We start from the raw sequence: 18,595 nt of genomic DNA on the forward strand, positions 1-18,595 counted from the left end.
CGGACCTGAAATTTTTTTAAAAATAGCCGGGCCGGACCTGAAATTTTTTTTAAAAAAAAACCCAGGCCGGGCCATAAAAAATCTTTAAAAAAAATCCGGGCCGTGCCCCGCAAATGGTACTTCTGCAGGCCTCTGTTATTCTTCTTAAAAAAGAGAATGTTCTCTCATTAGTTTACTAATGAAAGAGTTTATAAACCCTTTTAATACATTGGGAATTTAATCTAAAATGTATTTGAAATAATGCAGAGCATTCATTGCATTTTTTGGGACTATATCAACCATAGTTTATCTTATAAACATAGTTATTCAGCTAGTAGGCATCATAAGATACTTTAACATCTTCATAATAAAAATCTAACAAATATTTTTTTTTCTATCACCATCTGAAAAAGGTTGGGAAGGCTTTTGTGGAAGTAATATTTGCAGATTAGTAAGTGCTGCATGATGAATTAAAAATTCATTTATTTGGGTTATAAATTTATCTGTATTTAAGATATACTCTTCTACTGATCCTATATTAATGTTTTAACGATGAGCTTGCCTTGCTACAAGTCGAAGGAGACAAATATTAAACACGTATAGCTCTGCTTTGACTCAACAATAAAATATGTAATTCTTCATCAACATTAGCCCTAATTTCCTTGAGTTCTGATAAAATGCACTCCGCTATTCTCATCTTCCTAATCAAGTCAATGTCATGTTTTTGAAAAGTAATACTTAAAATAGTTGTATAATTAAATAATACATTCTAATGAGAAATAAAATTTGGAATAAGCATTGAATCAAATAATTTTCTTGCTTCTGAGGAAATATTTCTTTCAGGCCATTGTGATATTTCAGTAATAGCAAATAATTGGCTCTTCTAACTCCTTGAAAGCTGTTACTGCTTGATGGCAGAGCCTCTATCTCGTTGGACAAGGTTGCAATTTCTTTTTCCCTGTTGGACAAGAAGTTTCAGAAATAATATTTATTTGACTATAAATTTGAAAATGGTAGATAAATATTACGCCACTAAAAATTTGGAAATAATAAGTAAATATTACGCCGGAAAACTTGAAATCGAAATTAATTGATAATATAACTTAGTAGATAAATGTGATTAAATATAATTAAATATATATTTAATATGAGATACGAATAAATATTAACAAATATAAATTAATATAAACAATAATATTTTTGAAAAATATATCCGGCATCTGCATTTTTTGGCTTTGGGAGGGGATTTGTCCCCCTGCCCCCCCCCCGCTGCGTACGCCAATGCATTGCAGACATCTAAGTGTTGTATCTGCACGTGGGTTGGGTTGGGATTTGGCCATGTAAATATTTTAAATTTTGGATCGGGTCCAGAAATTTCTTTTCCATGTAGTGGATTTGGAAATATTTTTGCTAAATTTTTTTAATTTTAATCCATCAATAAATTTTTGATTGATATTATCTTAAAATTTTATTCAGTTTAGATATTTTATATAAAAAATTTGATTTTGGGGTAAAAATATAAAATAAATTTTCTGATTAAATTAGGTCGGGAAGTCTTTTTTATAAAAATTTCGGATCCGGTAGTGTCGTTAAAAGCTTTTTTTCCTTACGGGTTGTGTGAAAAAACTTTATCATTTGCTGGTCTCTAATCGTGATTAATTCTCTTCTTCTGTAGAAGCACCAATCAAATGGAATATAATTTTATTAAAAAACAAAAAGCTAATAAAAGCTGAAAGAAATAATAAATTTTTAGTGCAAAATTGCATCGAAAATTATTTAGGTTGTTATAAAGCTGATTCAAATTTTTTACACTATTATTTATAGAATTAATTTGTTATTAATATTTATATTGTAATATTATTTTTAATATTTTCGATGTGTAGTTGATTTGTTAACCATAAGGATAATATTAAAAAAAATCAATTTTTATGTTTTTATCGCGTTATAGTGCCTCCTTTCAAGATCATATGTAAGTATATTTATATACCAAATAGCTTATTAGCCTTTTAAATTCTTACATTTTGTAAAATATTTTTTTATATTTAATTCTAATATTTCTGTTTCTCCATTTTAAAACTATCTTTTTAACTTATATAATTAAGATTACTATTAGAACATAGATCTTATTTATTTACAAATTAACAATGACACTTTAGATTTATGAATGTATAAATAATATGCACTATTATATACATTGATATCTTATCAAACTTGCTATTTAAGTTTTAAATATAAAACTATTATTATAAATATAATCCATATGATTTATTTTGATTGTTTTTTTATTGATTTTTGTATGTTAAAGTAAAATTATATATTTTCTAATTTATTAATAATTATTTTGTCAAAAGGTAATATATTTAGCATACACATTAAATTTATATTGACAAATGTTCTACATATAATATTTTTATCCATGCAATTGATAAAAAAAAATAAACACCTTGTTTATATTATATTATATAAAACATACAATATGAATTATTAATAAAAAAACTAAACATATTATTAGATTAATATATTTGATGTGTAATTATATTATAATTCCATTAAATCTATTTTTTCAGAAGTGCTAACTAGTTTCAATATTTTGACACAAATATTAGTTAGCTAGAAAGATGATATTAGTATTCTGCATTGGGCCTAATTTTTTGTGATCCAAATTGAAAAAAATTTTGTCCAGCCCAATCCTAAACTAAATTTTTTTAATTTGTTCCCCAAATTCCCAAAAATATAAATTATTTGTACACTGGGCTGGCCTAAATTAATTTAAATATAGAAATTAATAAATTTGTTAATATATTTTTACACTAAACTTATTTAGGTTTTTAACCATTCTCCAAACAAATAAAAAAAAATATATTTGTGCCTTATTTTTTGCAAAAATTTTAAAACATCGATTTTATTTCAAAATTTGAACCCAGCTCAGCTCAATTAAAAAAAAAAATAGGCCTCAACCAATTTTGAAAAATGTGCCTGGCCCAAGATGGGTTGAGCCTACTTTTGCATATCTGTTGAATACATTATATTTTATATAAATTGCAATCTTATCCTTAGTTGACAAGTTTTTTTACTTGATGTAATTAGGGCATGCCAATATTTTAGATTGAATGCCATTACATATTTTTTTTTTGTATTATCTGCTGCAAAAAAAGGTTTAAACATCTGTCACATTTAGTTAGTTTGTTAAACAATTCGATTTAGCCAATTTTTAAAAATGGCTAATTCAAAAATTTTACCAAAATAAAATAACTCAGGTTTCATGATTTTCCTAATATGTAATAAAAAACGTTTGGATATCTATTACTATAATTTTGATGCTTAGATAATATTATTTTAGATCTTAATTTGGCCGTTTTTAAAATCGACCAAATTGTGCTGTTTAACCAAGTATGTGGCTCCTAACCAGAATCATTTAACCTTTTTATACTGAACCACAACCATGAACCTTTTTTTAAAGTTTAAGGATCAAGAATTTATATTTTTTTAAATTATAAAATTTTTTAATAGTATTAAAACTTTCTTTCTCGCTCTCAAATGCAGAAAATCAAGAAATTTAAGATTAACTATATATTATTATGCTTTAATTGCAGAGGCACAATAATATCTCTTCTTTGACCAAGAAATAGTTGGAGTATCTATCTTATATTACTTTTTAAAAAAATTTGGTGCATTTAGAAAAAAATTCCAGATAATTGAATCATAGCCCTGTTCAATATTTTAAAAAAAAAATTCAGCCCACCCTGAATTTTTTTAAGATTATCAATTTTTAAAAAGAAAAATTTATATGATATTATATTTAAAAAAAAATAATTTACTCTATTTATTAATGTTATATAAATGATTATAATATATAAAATTTAAAACAGGTATAGAATTAATTTTTAGCAAGAAAACTTCTTTGTGAACTATCAATGTTCTCACAGTTTTACTGGATAATATTACTGATATTTTCTAGGGAAGCTGATGTTGCCAGCCTTGTTAATTCCCCCCTAAATGAGAATATAAATCTACCAATCTGCCAAATAATGAAGAGTTGCTAGAGATCTCCATAGTCTGGGCTGGGTAACATCTGGAAACATTTTATTTGGACCTTGCAAAAAATTAACGGGTCTGATAAGCAAAAAGTAGAGATACCCTCCCACTTAATAGTGAATTCAAAGATTTTTGTTGAAATAATATATTATATTTTGCTTAGAATTTTGATAATTAAATTAAAACTCGACATCATTTATCAATAAATGTGAATTCATTTTCCTACATTTGTGTATTGCTTTAATAAGAAAATCATGAAACCTAAATCCTCATCATTATTGGTTATTTTTCTATTAGATATATTTTTGGACATGAAAAAACCTAGCTGGGCAATTTTAGTAAAAAAATTGGAATAGGACCAGATTAAATTTAGCTAGGCTGGGCTTGAAAATTTTGCCATTTGCAGACCATAAGAGCTACCTTGGAATATTTTTTCTTCATTAAATATTGAGAAAAAATAGTAAGTGAATGTGGCTTTAACCAAATTTTTTCCGCCAAAAATTAATAAAATGATTGCATTAACCCAATAAGGAAAGAATAGGAACGCAAAATAAAATCAAAATTTAAAAAGTTGTGATCATCTTTCATTTGATGAACCTCTATTTAGAGTCATTATTAATTATACCCACCAAAATACCGGCCTTTAAAAAATAATTATATTAGCTCTGAAAAGTTTTATTTGAAAAAATCGGATAAGATTATTTTATGTTGTAAATTCTAATTGTATGCTAAGTTTTACTATATTTTATTATTTTTAATGTGCAAACAAAAAAACAATAGAAATTGAACAAAGTAAAATATTTATAATTATTATTGAATTGAATGTTCATAAGTGTAAATTATTCTTCAGTTATAGTGCTTTTTAGATTATTGACATCTGATATGTGTCATTATAACTTATTAAGATAATGTAAATTTTGATAGGCTGACAATTAGACCTTTTAAAGATATCACATATATATATATTCATCATTTTATCACCAAACTAATCTACTTCTTATTTTTTTTTCTTCCCTTTTTCAAAACATTTTACCAATCGGATCAAGATACGAATATTAAAATTTTTCGATTCCATACGATTTCAAATATTCAATATTTTTGCAGGCCTATATTATAAACTTCCGGCTACTTATTTAATTTTGATAATTGCGTATTTTAATAACATATTTATTAATTTCATTCTTGTTTTCTTATTAATCCCACCTTTAATACCCACAAGGAAATTGTCATAAAAAGATTGAATAAAGGCATGCATTTGCAAAAAATAATGGATATTTTACAAAATATCATAGGCATTAAGTAAATTAATTTACGGATTTAACATTAATAATTTTTAGTGTAAACATTTCGGTCATAGTATATGCCGCATCATATTGGAAGATGGAATCCTTGATGGGGATTCTTAATTTCAATTTTGTATCATTTACTGAGGGCGATTTTTAAATTTGAAAATCTAATTGGACCGGAAATGTATTCCATCATGATTAGAATACCTATCCTATAAATTTCAGACCATTTTAAGCATAATATTTTGTGTATTTTTTTTAATCTGTATGAAAAATCTATGTAAAAATTGATATAAATCATGAATACCATAAAATTTCTAAGAAAAGTTGTCTGAATTTTATATTATGAATTAGTGTCCTTAAAAAGATTGATTTGGGTCGATTTTTAAAAACGGTTCGATTAAGATATTAGTCAAAATAAGCTTGGAAATTTTGTTCATGGATAGCAGCAAGGTTTGGACCTCTATTTACCAAATCTCGAGGCTTATAAAATACTATTTTGGCTAAAATATTAATCGTGTCTTTTTTAAAAATCGACCAGATTGGGCTTTCTTACAACATTAGCGGGGATTCAAAATATTTTATTGGCCTTTATTTATGTTTTGGAGTTATAATTAAATTGCCTAATTAAATTTTTATATATTTTTTTATAAACATGATTGGACTTTAAATAAAATCCCTATCAATACTAAAAGTAGTTATAAAATTTAATTTGAATTTTATAAGGTAGAACATATGTGCATGGTTGAACTGAGGCCAATATTATTAACAATGTGAGCTGGCGGTTTTAAATACTCATAAATAAACTATTATATATATATATATATATATTATTTATTCAAACGATGAAAAGCTTCTATATTACGCAGAGGCCTTCTGAAATACCAATTTCTCGGCGCATAAAATTTCGGCCTGAAAAAAATATACCAATTCGATATTTTACAATTCTTTTTTCAGCTAATATGAAATCATTTAACATCTTATTTTGAGATGAAGATTATTTCTCATTTAATGCCAAAGAATTTATGTTATTTTTGGCGAAATATTTTTTATCTTGATGTATGTTTGATTGACTAAATAAAAATGATAATAATTGATCAATAATTAATTTATTCGCCTAGTACAGTAAAGTATATAAGAACAAATTAAAATATTGTAAGTTGTTTTCAAATAATTTATATAATAAAATTTAGTGCTGTAAACATTTCTAAAAAAAATCAAACGCCTTCAACGTTCATTAACAAAAATCGAACACGTTCACTTTTAAAGGAACACGATCACGTTCGTTCAAAATTTTATGATAAATTTTTTTTAAATTTAATTTAATATAAATAAACTAGCTAATAACCCGTCAAGAATGACGGGGTTGAGGGGTAATTAGTTAGTTTGTGTATATGATACTAAATATGCTTTATATTAAAATTTAGGAAAAAAAGAGGTAAAATTGATTAGAAAAATTTAAATATGTGATAGGAATCATATTGGGTAAAATTAAAAATAGAAATTCTTCAAAATTTTTGAATTTTAAATATGGGCTAGACATTGGCCTGAAATTTTTTTTTGCAGACATAGCCAGGCCTAATCAAAAAACCAAGTCCCATGCAACTTTCATAAAATTTTGCCATTTATTTCTATTGTAATTTAATAACAATGTCTTAAATTAAATTATATATTCCATTTATTTCTATTGTAATTTAATAACAATATCTTAAATTTAATTTTATATTTAGAATAAAATTTAAATTTGTGATAGAATTTATATTGTGTAAAATTTAAAGTAGATATGCTTGAAAATTTTTTATTTTAAATATGGAACAGACATTGGCCTGAAATTTTTCTTCTCAAACCTGGCCAACCCATAATAAATAATTTTATAATTTTTTCCCAAGCCTGGAGATAGGTAAATCTCTGAAAACCATATTGTTGGAAAAATTTTCTCAAGCCCGCCAAAGACTATAATAATTTTGTTAGTTGAAAACTGAAATAAAATAAGTCATAATTCATTTAAAAATAAAATCAGAATATGAAGTTGCGTGGGGTTGGTTTTTTAATCAGGCCTGGCGATTTCTGTAAAAAAAAATTTTCAGGCCACTCTCTAGCCCATATTTTAAATTAAATAATTTTCAAGCATTTCTATTTTATATTTTACACAATATGATTTCAATCACAAATCTAAATTTTATTCTAAATATAAAATTAAATTTAAGACATTCAATAAATATAAATGGCAAAATTTTATGAAAGGTGCATGGCACTTGGTTTTTAATCAGGCCTGGCTATGTCTGCAAAAAAAATTTTTCAGGCCAATGTATAATCCATATTTAAAATTCTAAAATTTTAAAGCACTCTATTTTTAAATTTTATCCAGTATGATTTCCATCACAAATTTAAATTTTGATATTTCTAATATATGCTCACAGTATAAATTGCAACAATTTAACCTCTTTTTCTCATAAATTTTAATATTTATATATAATTTATTAATAAAGTATATTTAGTACCATACATACAAACTAAATAATTACCCTTCAACCTCGTCAGCTAGTATGGTAATAAACGGCAGAATTTTAAAAATATAAGCTATTAATTAATATATATATATATATAAATAATATTTCCAATTTAATTATATTCAAGTTGGTGCATGCTTAAAACAGGTGACTTTGAAACCGGATGTTTGTGGTTCGACTCTCGTAGAGAGCAAAAAATTAACCTTACATTATATAGTCTCCTTAAATTTTAAATACATTAGGAAGATACGAAAACGATCATGTTTGATTATGGAGATTATATATATTAGATATAGCTAACTTAAAAAAAAATATATAAATAACATTGTCAAAATAATAGGATAAAATAAATGGCAAAATTTTAAAAATAATTATCAATAAATGCCCTAATTTTAAAAATAATTTTCAAAATTATTAACAATAAATGCCCAAAAAATAAAAAAATAGACAAAACTTTAAAAATATCAGCTAATATATAAACCTGAAAACAGCAAAATGTTTACCACAAGTTGAATATTTTCTTATAATTCCAATATGTGCAAAATTTTACCTACAGGTCTCTGTATTAATTGGCTTTACCAACTAAGTTTGTAAATATATTACATAAAATAATTTAACAGTGAAATGTTTACCACAATTTGGATATTTTCATATAATTCCAATATGTGCAAAATTTTACCTACAGGTCTCTGTATTAAATGTCTTTGCTTTACAAACTATATTAGTAAGTAGATTACAATAAAATAATTGGACAGTAAATTATTACTTACCATAATTTGAAAATTTTCTTATCCAATAATAAATGAAAATTAACGGCAAAATTTAAAAAATAAAATTTTTTTTTAATTTAAATTAAATATATATGAAGAATTATCATAAAATAAAAAGTTGAGGGGGGCTGCATCGAAAGAACGTTTGCCTTCCAATCGTGAAGTCGCAAGTTCGAATCCCGGGGATGGCAAAAAAAATTAACATTACACATTATTATTATAGAAAAATTAGAAAAATTAACATTACACTCTATAGTCTCCTTAAATTTTAAATACATTACGGAGATACTAAAACGATCATCATGTGATTTTGGAGATTATATATATTAGATATTTTATATTTTTTAACACAATATATTAGATATGTTAAAAAATAGTTTTATCTTGATAATATAATTATAAATACAATATAATATAGCGAATAACAAGACGTTTTTATTTATAAATTTTTTTTATTATTTATTAATTTTTAAACAATTGTTTTAAAAATTTTCACCTGATACACAAAAACGCTTGGCAGTTAATACGGCGATAGCTATACTAAAAACGCGCTCTACAGAGGGAGATTAGGGGATTGCGGTATTATATTTAATAAATAACTCTTATAACGTGGGGAATTTATTAAAAACATTTTTGTTTTGTCCTTTGCTTCAAAAAATTGAGATAAGTTATCCTCCTCCAATCTATCCTCTACTTCCTCGTCAAAAAAAAGAATATATCGAAATTAACAGTTCTTGCATTATCATTTCTAGGGTTTTCAATGCATTTTTTAAATAACGCTATAAGTTTATTTTTAATAGGTTCGTTCTGTGGAAGTTATGTCAATGGCCATTGAAGCTTGAATACTGGATGTATAATTAAAGAAAGAACTTATTGATGTTTTTTTCTTAAAAAATTCGGATTAATATTAAATTTTTCAAATATATAAAAATAAAAAGTGTTTTTAAAATTGAACTAACTTTAAATTTGAACGCGTTCGTCATAAAAAAGGAACGCGTTCACATTCAAAGTTCGTCATATATATAAGGAACACCATTCATCTTCAAAAAAACGCACTTCCATTGAACGCGTTCGTTTACAACACTAATAAAATTACCTGTAATATTAGTTGGATTTGGTTATCATAATATTGTGATTGTTAAAATATTAACTATTTATGTAATTTCTGTTTAAAAATAAAAATAATAAATTAATCTACTTTGATTTACCTAGTTAAGTTGAGTATATAAGGACAAATTAAAATTGTGATTATAATTAGTAAATACTTTTCTTTTATTATAACTAGTTAAGTATTTATGTAAATGATTTTGTGTAAATTAGAAAAAACATGATAAGTGAATGAATGTTATATATTGTTCTGTTACAATTTTTAATTATATTATATCTTTTTTATTACTTATAAAATAGTAGAGTTTTAAAATATTCAACCCTAGTTTATAGAAAAAATTTTTAAGCTCGGTCTAGGTTTATTTTAAAATAATTTTTATTAAGTTGGTTTTGGTCCTGGCCTACAGGTATTTGATATTAATGTTACATTTTTAACAAGTCAAAAGTTAAATGCGTCCAAATTGAGCCTTAACCTTTTTTGGAGCTTTTTCAAAAAAAACAAAATTCTTAATTATAAAAAGCAAGTTATTTTATACTTTTTGAAAATATTCTCTAACGTAAAAATTAAATTTGGATGATAACATTTTTGGAAAAAGATTGTATAACGTAAAATTTACCCTCAAGTAAATACTATACCAAAAATATTATTTTTATTAGTGATTCCATTATCTTTGCAATATTCTTTTTACCAAATGTTGATATTATATTTAAATTTAGATAATGAATTTGAATTTGATAGATTTTATTATTAAGCACTAAAATTGGTCGTAAGGTCCTTAATTGGAAATTTATATTTAAGAAACCATAAAAACGAAAGAAAGAATAAATGAATCTCAGATTTTTTGTGGATAAATTGATTATTATATGTCTTGATTTATATATTTGATATTTTGGTAGACCAAATGTCTTACCCGAGGTTATTAATCTTATAGGGCTTGGATTAGATGGGGGGAGGGGTAATATATAGTAACCAATTATAAAAAAAATATAGGCTTATAGCCAATCATGGGCCCTTACGGTTTCCTTACCCTAGAACGGCAGCTAATATAAGAGCCAATTTTTTTAAACCAATGGAGAACATTTTTTCAGACCCATATGTGGAACGGGCTTATAGATAATATGCACTCTTTTAGTTTTCGAACTATTTGGTAAATCGAAGCATTTTACTAATATATATATTTATTAAATTTTCGTAAAATTTGTGTGTTTTAAATTTTGGGGTATCCATTTTTAAAGGCCACTGAGAACTACTTTTCTTGAAAGTTGTATTTAAAGTAAGGAACAACAGCATTTTAAATCCAAAGCTGTTTGAAAAATCCTAATTAAATTGGTTTCTTAGAACCCTGAGTTAGTATGTCTTATTCCATAGCAATTAGATCAAAAAATAATGAATTCTATGTAAACTTTTTTCTCTCATTTAAAAGGTAGAAATAAACGATGGAATTTCCATTGTTTTATTATTACGTTTTATAATATACGCTAAGAAAGACAAAAATAAAACCTTATAAGATGACCACTTTTACCTAATGGCTTATCAAAATGATCATCTTTATTAAAAAAAAATTGAATTTAACAATATCGATCTCCCGATTCCCTTGTTTAATTTAACGCCACAATCTCCCTTTATTTATAACGAAATAGTCAGAAAAATTTAAGACAGCGAGTTTAATTAAAATGTCCAAAACGGGAAAAAATATCAATTATAATATGATGATGTAAATAAATTTTTTAATTTATTTTTCTTAATATTTTCTTGTGGTGTATAAAGGATATATTTTTCTTTCTGGTTTACGAAAGAATGTGGAGGAAAGAAACAAAGGAATAGCAAATGAAAAAGGTGAGAAAAGAAAGGAGAAAAAAAGAAAACCGAAATTTATAAAAACATATTGATTAAATATTGCAAATCAAAAAAAGATTTGCTATTCATTATAGATAAAATGGCAAGAGTTATGCAATCAAATTTATATTGCTCTAGCTCTAATTATTCATAATTTTTTAAAAGATATGTTGATTTAAAATTAGCTTGAAATAGAAATCAAGTGTTATTAATATTTATAGATAAAAATATACAATATAGATGACGTTATGCGTGATTAAAATATATAAATTTCATATGAAGTAAAAATAGTTACTTATATGCAATGATTAGAATCATATACAACAATCCATCCATCTATTTGAAAATGTAAGCAATGAAATGACAATTGTGTTCAATATTAATCATATTACCTAAAAAATACAATGTATTTCTACATTAAATACTCTTAATAAATCGTTAATCGAATTTGTATAAACTCTTTACGATAAAATTCCAGGACTTATGAGACACTCTTTTATAACGACGCAACAATGTAATTTTTCAAAAAATTATAGCTTTGTCTTACAAGACTAACTCGAGGCTTTCTTTGGACCAATTTTCAAGCAACATAATGGTCTCAAATTAACAAAATTCAGAAGAAATATTTTTATATTTCGAATCACTGAATTATGTTGCTAACGCAGTCTACTTGTAAGGATGCAATTGATTAATTTTCTTGCAGAATAATTTAAATTTTCTGATCAGATGTAAAACCTATCATTTTTTTTTTGTTTTTCTGATTAAAGATTTTGATGTAAATGCAGGATGAAATTTTTTCTTCAACTGCTCACAAGCAAAGTTCCTAATGGTATAAGGGTTTCCCTAAAGCGATTAGAATCAAGATCGAGTTTACACCAATTTAACTTATAATAGATTTTAATCTCTTATTTATACAACCTTACAGTTAAAATATTGAATGCTTCTTTCCTTTGTCACAAATAATTAGTATGATTAAAAATGCGTAACTGATTTCCTCCTATATCAGATACTTAAAAATGACAACTATTGGAACAAAGCACTTCCATTTCACTTTTACTCTAAAGATCATAAACTCTTAGCAACTGTATTTATTTTACACCACAGTTCAATGTATTGAGAACTAAAAATGGATACATTTCACCTTTTTTTAGAAATTCACCAATATGCAGTTACATCCTTTTTAATTTTTTTATGAGACAATATGATGGATTTTTTATTTGATAAGTGACCTGTAGTGAATGGGAACGATCCGCCCCAATGCGGTTGTTGGGCTGGACGGTGCTGTAGGATGGAAAAAACGTAGAAGTGACGCCATCCTGATTGAATTTTGAAATGGGACCTTCTTAAAGCCAATTTATAACGAACGCTTCCTAGCGCAAATTTTAGGACCGGATACATGCTAAAGCACTTTTATTCTTTATAACTCTAACTAATGTGTGCGACCATTCAAAACGGAAAAAAATAAACAGCTTATAATCTACGGCACTCGGTTAATTAAGTGGTGCTTATTTATTCTCGCTTAGAAAAAATCGTCTTGTTTGTAAATTCTTATATCATTCTAATGTACATATACATATTAACAAATAAAAATATCCGACATAAAAAAATATGAAATAAGATATTATTAGGGAATATGAAAATTAATAGTTGGCTCTTAATCAATTGTGATCTACTATATGCAAATTTAAACCATTCATCCAAAAATCTAGCGTTTTTAAACATTGCAATTATTTTTGGAGATATTCTATTTATTTTATTTCCTTCTGCTTTTGAGAAAATTCTTTCACATGACACCGATGTGCCTTGTATAGGTAAATAATCTAGCCATTTTGGCTAATCGAGGAAAGCGGCCCTCCACAGTTTATGGTTATTAATTAATATAAATTATACGAATAAGCTTGTGGCTTCTTAATATTTTATAATATGTTATTAAATAATGAAGACTAGGCCTATTCAATTAAAAAACGGCTGATATTTTGGCCAAAAAATTACGCAAGCTTCGAGATTTCGTTAATAGATGTCCAAATGTCTGCCACCTATGATCAAAATCTCCATACTTGCTTAATATTTTATGCTAAAATATCGGGTTAGCCGCTTTTAAAAAGCGAGCCGTTCAATTATAAGCAAGTAGATGGTTAAAAAATATATATTCATTTATAATAAATATATAAAATTGTAAATGATATAATAAAAAAAAGTATAAAAATAAGTTGCATGAGAATTCTATTTTAGGATACGCTATGATAAGTAGCTTAGATATCATTCTAAGCATTATTTATCAGATAAAAATAATAAATTTACGTCTTTTTTTTGAACTAAATTTTTAAAAACTCGCCTGAACAATTTAAAAAAATGGAACATTAAAATATTAACCAGACGATTTACAGAATAGATGCTAATTTTATTTATCGATCACCACCCAATCTCTCCTCTCACATTTTTTTCTAAGAAAAAATTATTAAAAAACAAAAAAATCAATTTTAAAAGGGAAAAAATAAATTAATTTCGCCATCTTCAATCGCTAGCATTTTTGTCTGGGGACTTTTTTTTATTTAAAATTTTTTGAATTTTGGGACACTTTTTGGTATCCATTCCATAATTTATAATATACCGTATTTTGTTTTCTTTTGTATTTTTTGAATATTATTTCGTTATTCCATTGTTTATCGATTGTCTGTCAAGATTTATTATTCAACTTTTTTTTAAATATCAAGCCCTATGAATTATCATATATAATATAATACATTATATCAAAGACCCACAGGCTAGGAATGGACCAAAAAATAATGATTTTAGAAGTCTGAGCCAGGGTAACATGTGAAAGTGAAATCTGTGAGATTTTGAAAGCTCACCATCAAAATCACTTAGCAACTTGAGAAATTGATTTTTATCCTTCAAATATATTGAGGCCATTTAAATTTTCGAAATCTCTCAACTATTTAATATTTGAACCAATTTCAGCATGGGTATTAAGTCAGATTTGAATAAAACTTTTAGATTTTGATTGAAAACAATCAATCTCTATAAATTGCATATTATTGTATAAATTTATAAGTTAGTAAGGATATTTCCCTTCATAAGTTTAATATGAATAAATTTACTATAAATGGGCATCGCATTTAAGTTTCCGAGGCTTTCATATCTCTGTATCACTAAACTATAATTCCAATATTACAAACGATAAATAATAGTAATATTAATACATTACCAATGTGGTAATGCTATTTTTCCTTAATTTTCTAACACTCGCATCATTATTAATTGGAGCCTTTTCATTTTCTGAACCATATCTATACCCAAATGACACTTTTTGGCAAATCTTTTTACAACTTAGTTGATTATAATTAAGATATAAAATACAGACTAGAGATAGACAGCATCAGGCCTTTCTAAATACCTAGTTTCGTTTAGATAAAGAGCAAAACATCAATTTAACAGACTTTAAAAAAAATTGATACCAACGGGATTTGATCATTGTTTTGAACACTAAGATAATGCCCTAACCCGCTACGGCACCCATGAACTACAAAATATCGATTTAAAATTATATACATTTTAATTTAATTATCCTATGAAATTTCTATATATCAGATCAGAAATAATATATTCATTACTTTATTGTGTAATTATGTTTAATTTTATATCTCCCATTATTCGACCTAATAATCTAAATAAAAATGAGCTCTTACTACAATTTCAAATATTATTTTAAAACATAGATTATCAAAAGGTTAAGTTATATATCATTAATTTAAATTAATCGCTTCAAAAGCATTGGGGGTCATTTATATCTAATCACAACCCATCGTTGGATTTTGATATGTGAGATATCGATATCTCATACATTAAGATCACACGTTACACCGTGTGTAAAATTTTTAATAAATTAAAGAACCGGGTTGGGCTCATTTTTAAAAATAAATTTAAATATCAACTAATGAGTTAGAAAATCATATAATTTTATTTAATACTCATTTACTATGCATATCTTCAATTTCCTATTGAGAAAATTTTCTGACCAAAATAACAAAATTTCAAAAATTCCGGGCCGGTACTAAAATTATATCCTCTGTTACTGAATGGGCGTTTGCCTTTTGTTATACATTTTTAATAAAAACATACATCCCCTGTAAAATTGAGGTTTTTTATTAATATTGTCGATTCAAAATTTTAACTAAGACTTCATTAATAGTTAACGCGCTATGTTCAAGCATTGGTTATAAGTTATAAAAAAGAATTGGTTTTTGTAAAATTATTATCTTCTGCCTTTTTATTTCATTAATTTCTAAATATTCCAAATGGAGAAGCTCTAAGGAAATATTTTTCAAAGTTTGAAGAAAGAAATTAGCAAAAGTCCTATTTTCGTGTTCGATAATGAGTGCGAAGTAATTTTAACAGCAGAACATAGGGGCTTTGTTGCATATGATCCACGGAATGGAGCGCCCCATTTTATGTATTTCGAAACACTTGACGAAGACAGAAAAATTATTCTGTGATTGATGAGGCACTTGCGCTAACATTTTGGTTGAGGGAAGGAAGAAAGAGTTTGGTAGGTCGCTTTTGTGGCCTATACGGATCATAACAGCCTGATTGTGGGATTATTTAGGAAAGACAAAGAGTTGATGCTTTCATCAAGGTTGTAACAGTGGATGTTTTTGGTAGGTACAGGAAGGGAAAAATGTACGGTTAATTTCCTGTCCAGGATGGTTGTGAAAGCAGTTGAGGATTTGATGGCTGAGGTAGCAATTTAAAACAGTAAGCTTAAGGGAACTTAAAAAATCTATAAATTTGGAAGTAATAAAAGGAGCGCTAGATCAAGAATTGGCATGAGTAGGTGAAAAACCCTAGAATAGAGAAGAATTGAAGAACGATTACGACGATAAATTTAGAATGGTTTGTATTATAAATTCAGTTACTACAATTAACTGACTGCTGTGGGAATATTTAGTTTACTTATCGATCGTTGATACTTGCTCATCAATTCATAAACAGATATAATACAGATCTGGTTTGTGCTAAGTTCCGATATTTCTGTTAGTCATATTTACGTATTCGACGGGATATTTAAAATTTTTATTATTTTCAATTGCTTATCAGATGAAAGATTGTACATTTGAAACAAATCAGAAGCTTTCCATTCTCTTATCTTCATAGAATTTCCTGATTGTGTTATGACATGTGGCTATATATGCGGAAAATATTTTCCCGCTGGCTATGCGCCTGTCTTTTTCTGTTCTCATTTCATTGATATAGGAGTCATTGTCATTCTTTCCATTCTTATTTCATATTGTGATAGAGTTTTCCCTACAATTTTTTGTTTATTTTAAATGCGCTGGCAAACTTTTGCATCTATTACTAAATGTATATAGTATTCTATTGATGATGATAAATTAAACAAAACTAATCCAGGTCATTCCTATGGCTGATGGAAGAAAGATATTCTCATTGTAGAGAATGAGCAAAAAATTTAGTGGAAAAACTTTCTTTTTTTTCCCTCCCCCTTAAAACTCTAAAAATCAATATTATATTTTTTTTAAATTTTTCAAAAAAATTTCCATGTAAATTTTTCAAAAAAATTTCCATGTAAATTTTTTATTATTTATAATATGGGTTAATTAACTCCTCTCTACTCTTGTTAAAACAATTTTGATAAATAGTCTGGGTGGGGTAAATACACTACCACATTCTAAATACACGTATAAAATGTAATTATAATCTGACTCAGACCCAAAGCCAAAATATTTTGGTTTCAGCTTTACTTTCTAATTTTTTTTAGCATTCATAACCCCCTATCAGCTTATCCCCTACCCCCCAGCACATGCTCACGTTTATATACGTTAAATCAAAGTGAGTGGACCTATGATTTACTAAATATTTAACACAACCGAATCTTTAAAAGGTTTTAAATTCTAATTTTCCATGGTTTTATTTTAATTTTTTTATTTACCTGTCTATTTTTAGAAATAAAAAAAAATAACATGTAATTAATAAACTCTTACTTTTATTTTAAAATCGATATTTTCTTCCATACCTTTTCTCTCTCTTTCTCTATTTTATTTATCATCTTCAACGCCTTAAAAAATCGATACCTTTAATTAAAATTATAAATTTGCTAGTTTTTTTTTAAAGAATGGGATTTTTCAGGAATAAGGGAACTAAGATTTTCCGTTTATAATTATTATATTTAATAATTAACCTCATTTTTTTCTTCTTGCATCTTTTTACCTCCTTGCTTTTGTAAGGATACTGAAATTGTATTTTTGTTGTTAAAATAATATTTTGCTGTTTTCTAGGCCCTAACTACTGGAATTTGGGAGACTAGACTTCCATCCTAATGGATTTCTATCTATTCATGGAAATATAATATAAATAAAATAAATTTTAATCAAAAAATGAGCGAATATTACATTAAAAGGTCAATTAATATGTATTTATTTAAATTTACTACGAAGGTCTCCACGTCTTTCACCGAGTGTGGGAGATTTCGGTGATTTTTTTTAAATAAGAACATTTAGCTCAAAACTCCTGTTATTTTTTCTTTTCCTCTAAGCTAAGTGACACCATTTACTTCCCGCTATTCTAGAACTAAATCCAACTTTATGGTTAAGAACGAGATTACTTAATTATAATTAAAATAATCCCTCTCTCCTTTCTCTCTAAATGGACTCAAAATTAGCGGAGCCTTTACAATTATCTTTACCGTAATCTAAATCTAAAAGGAGCGACAGAACCTATATAATTTTTCTGAACTGACTTAATTTAAACCAGTTTTTTTTCATATATATTTTAATTTACGAATCCATATAATTGAATAATAACACCTTCCTGGTGAGTTTTGAACTAGATTTTTTTTATAATTTATAATATTATGTTTTGAATTTAAATAATAATTCAAAGTAATAAAACTTTTTCGATAAATTAATTTTCATACAATATAATATTTGCATATTTTATTTACAATTTGCAAATATATTTAATTTAAATATTCTCTACTTTTCACATATACATTTTTTTTATTAATAAATCCTAAATATTTATTATATTTTTTATAATGTGTATTATATATTTTGT

The 18,595-nt window shown here is 26.0% G+C and overlaps 1 protein-coding gene across 1 annotated transcript in view; it reads left to right on the forward strand.

The window, feature by feature from the left end:
* The first annotated feature begins 1,877 nt into the window (after positions 1–1,877).
* LOC135925711 (guanine nucleotide-binding protein subunit beta-1) overlaps positions 1,878–18,595 on the forward strand; it is a 30,669-nt gene continuing 13,951 nt past the window's right edge. Inside the window, exon 1 of the mRNA XM_065461169.1 lies at positions 1,878–1,948. The gene's annotated coding sequence lies outside the window, so the exon portion shown is untranslated. The remainder of the gene's footprint in view (positions 1,949–18,595) is intronic.

Source organism: Gordionus sp. m RMFG-2023, chromosome 3 (assembly GCF_954871325.1).
Source record: "Gordionus sp. m RMFG-2023 chromosome 3, tfGorSpeb1-WG-v2, whole genome shotgun sequence".
NCBI classification, from domain to species: domain Eukaryota; kingdom Metazoa; phylum Nematomorpha; class Gordioida; order Chordodea; family Parachordodidae; genus Gordionus; species Gordionus sp. m RMFG-2023.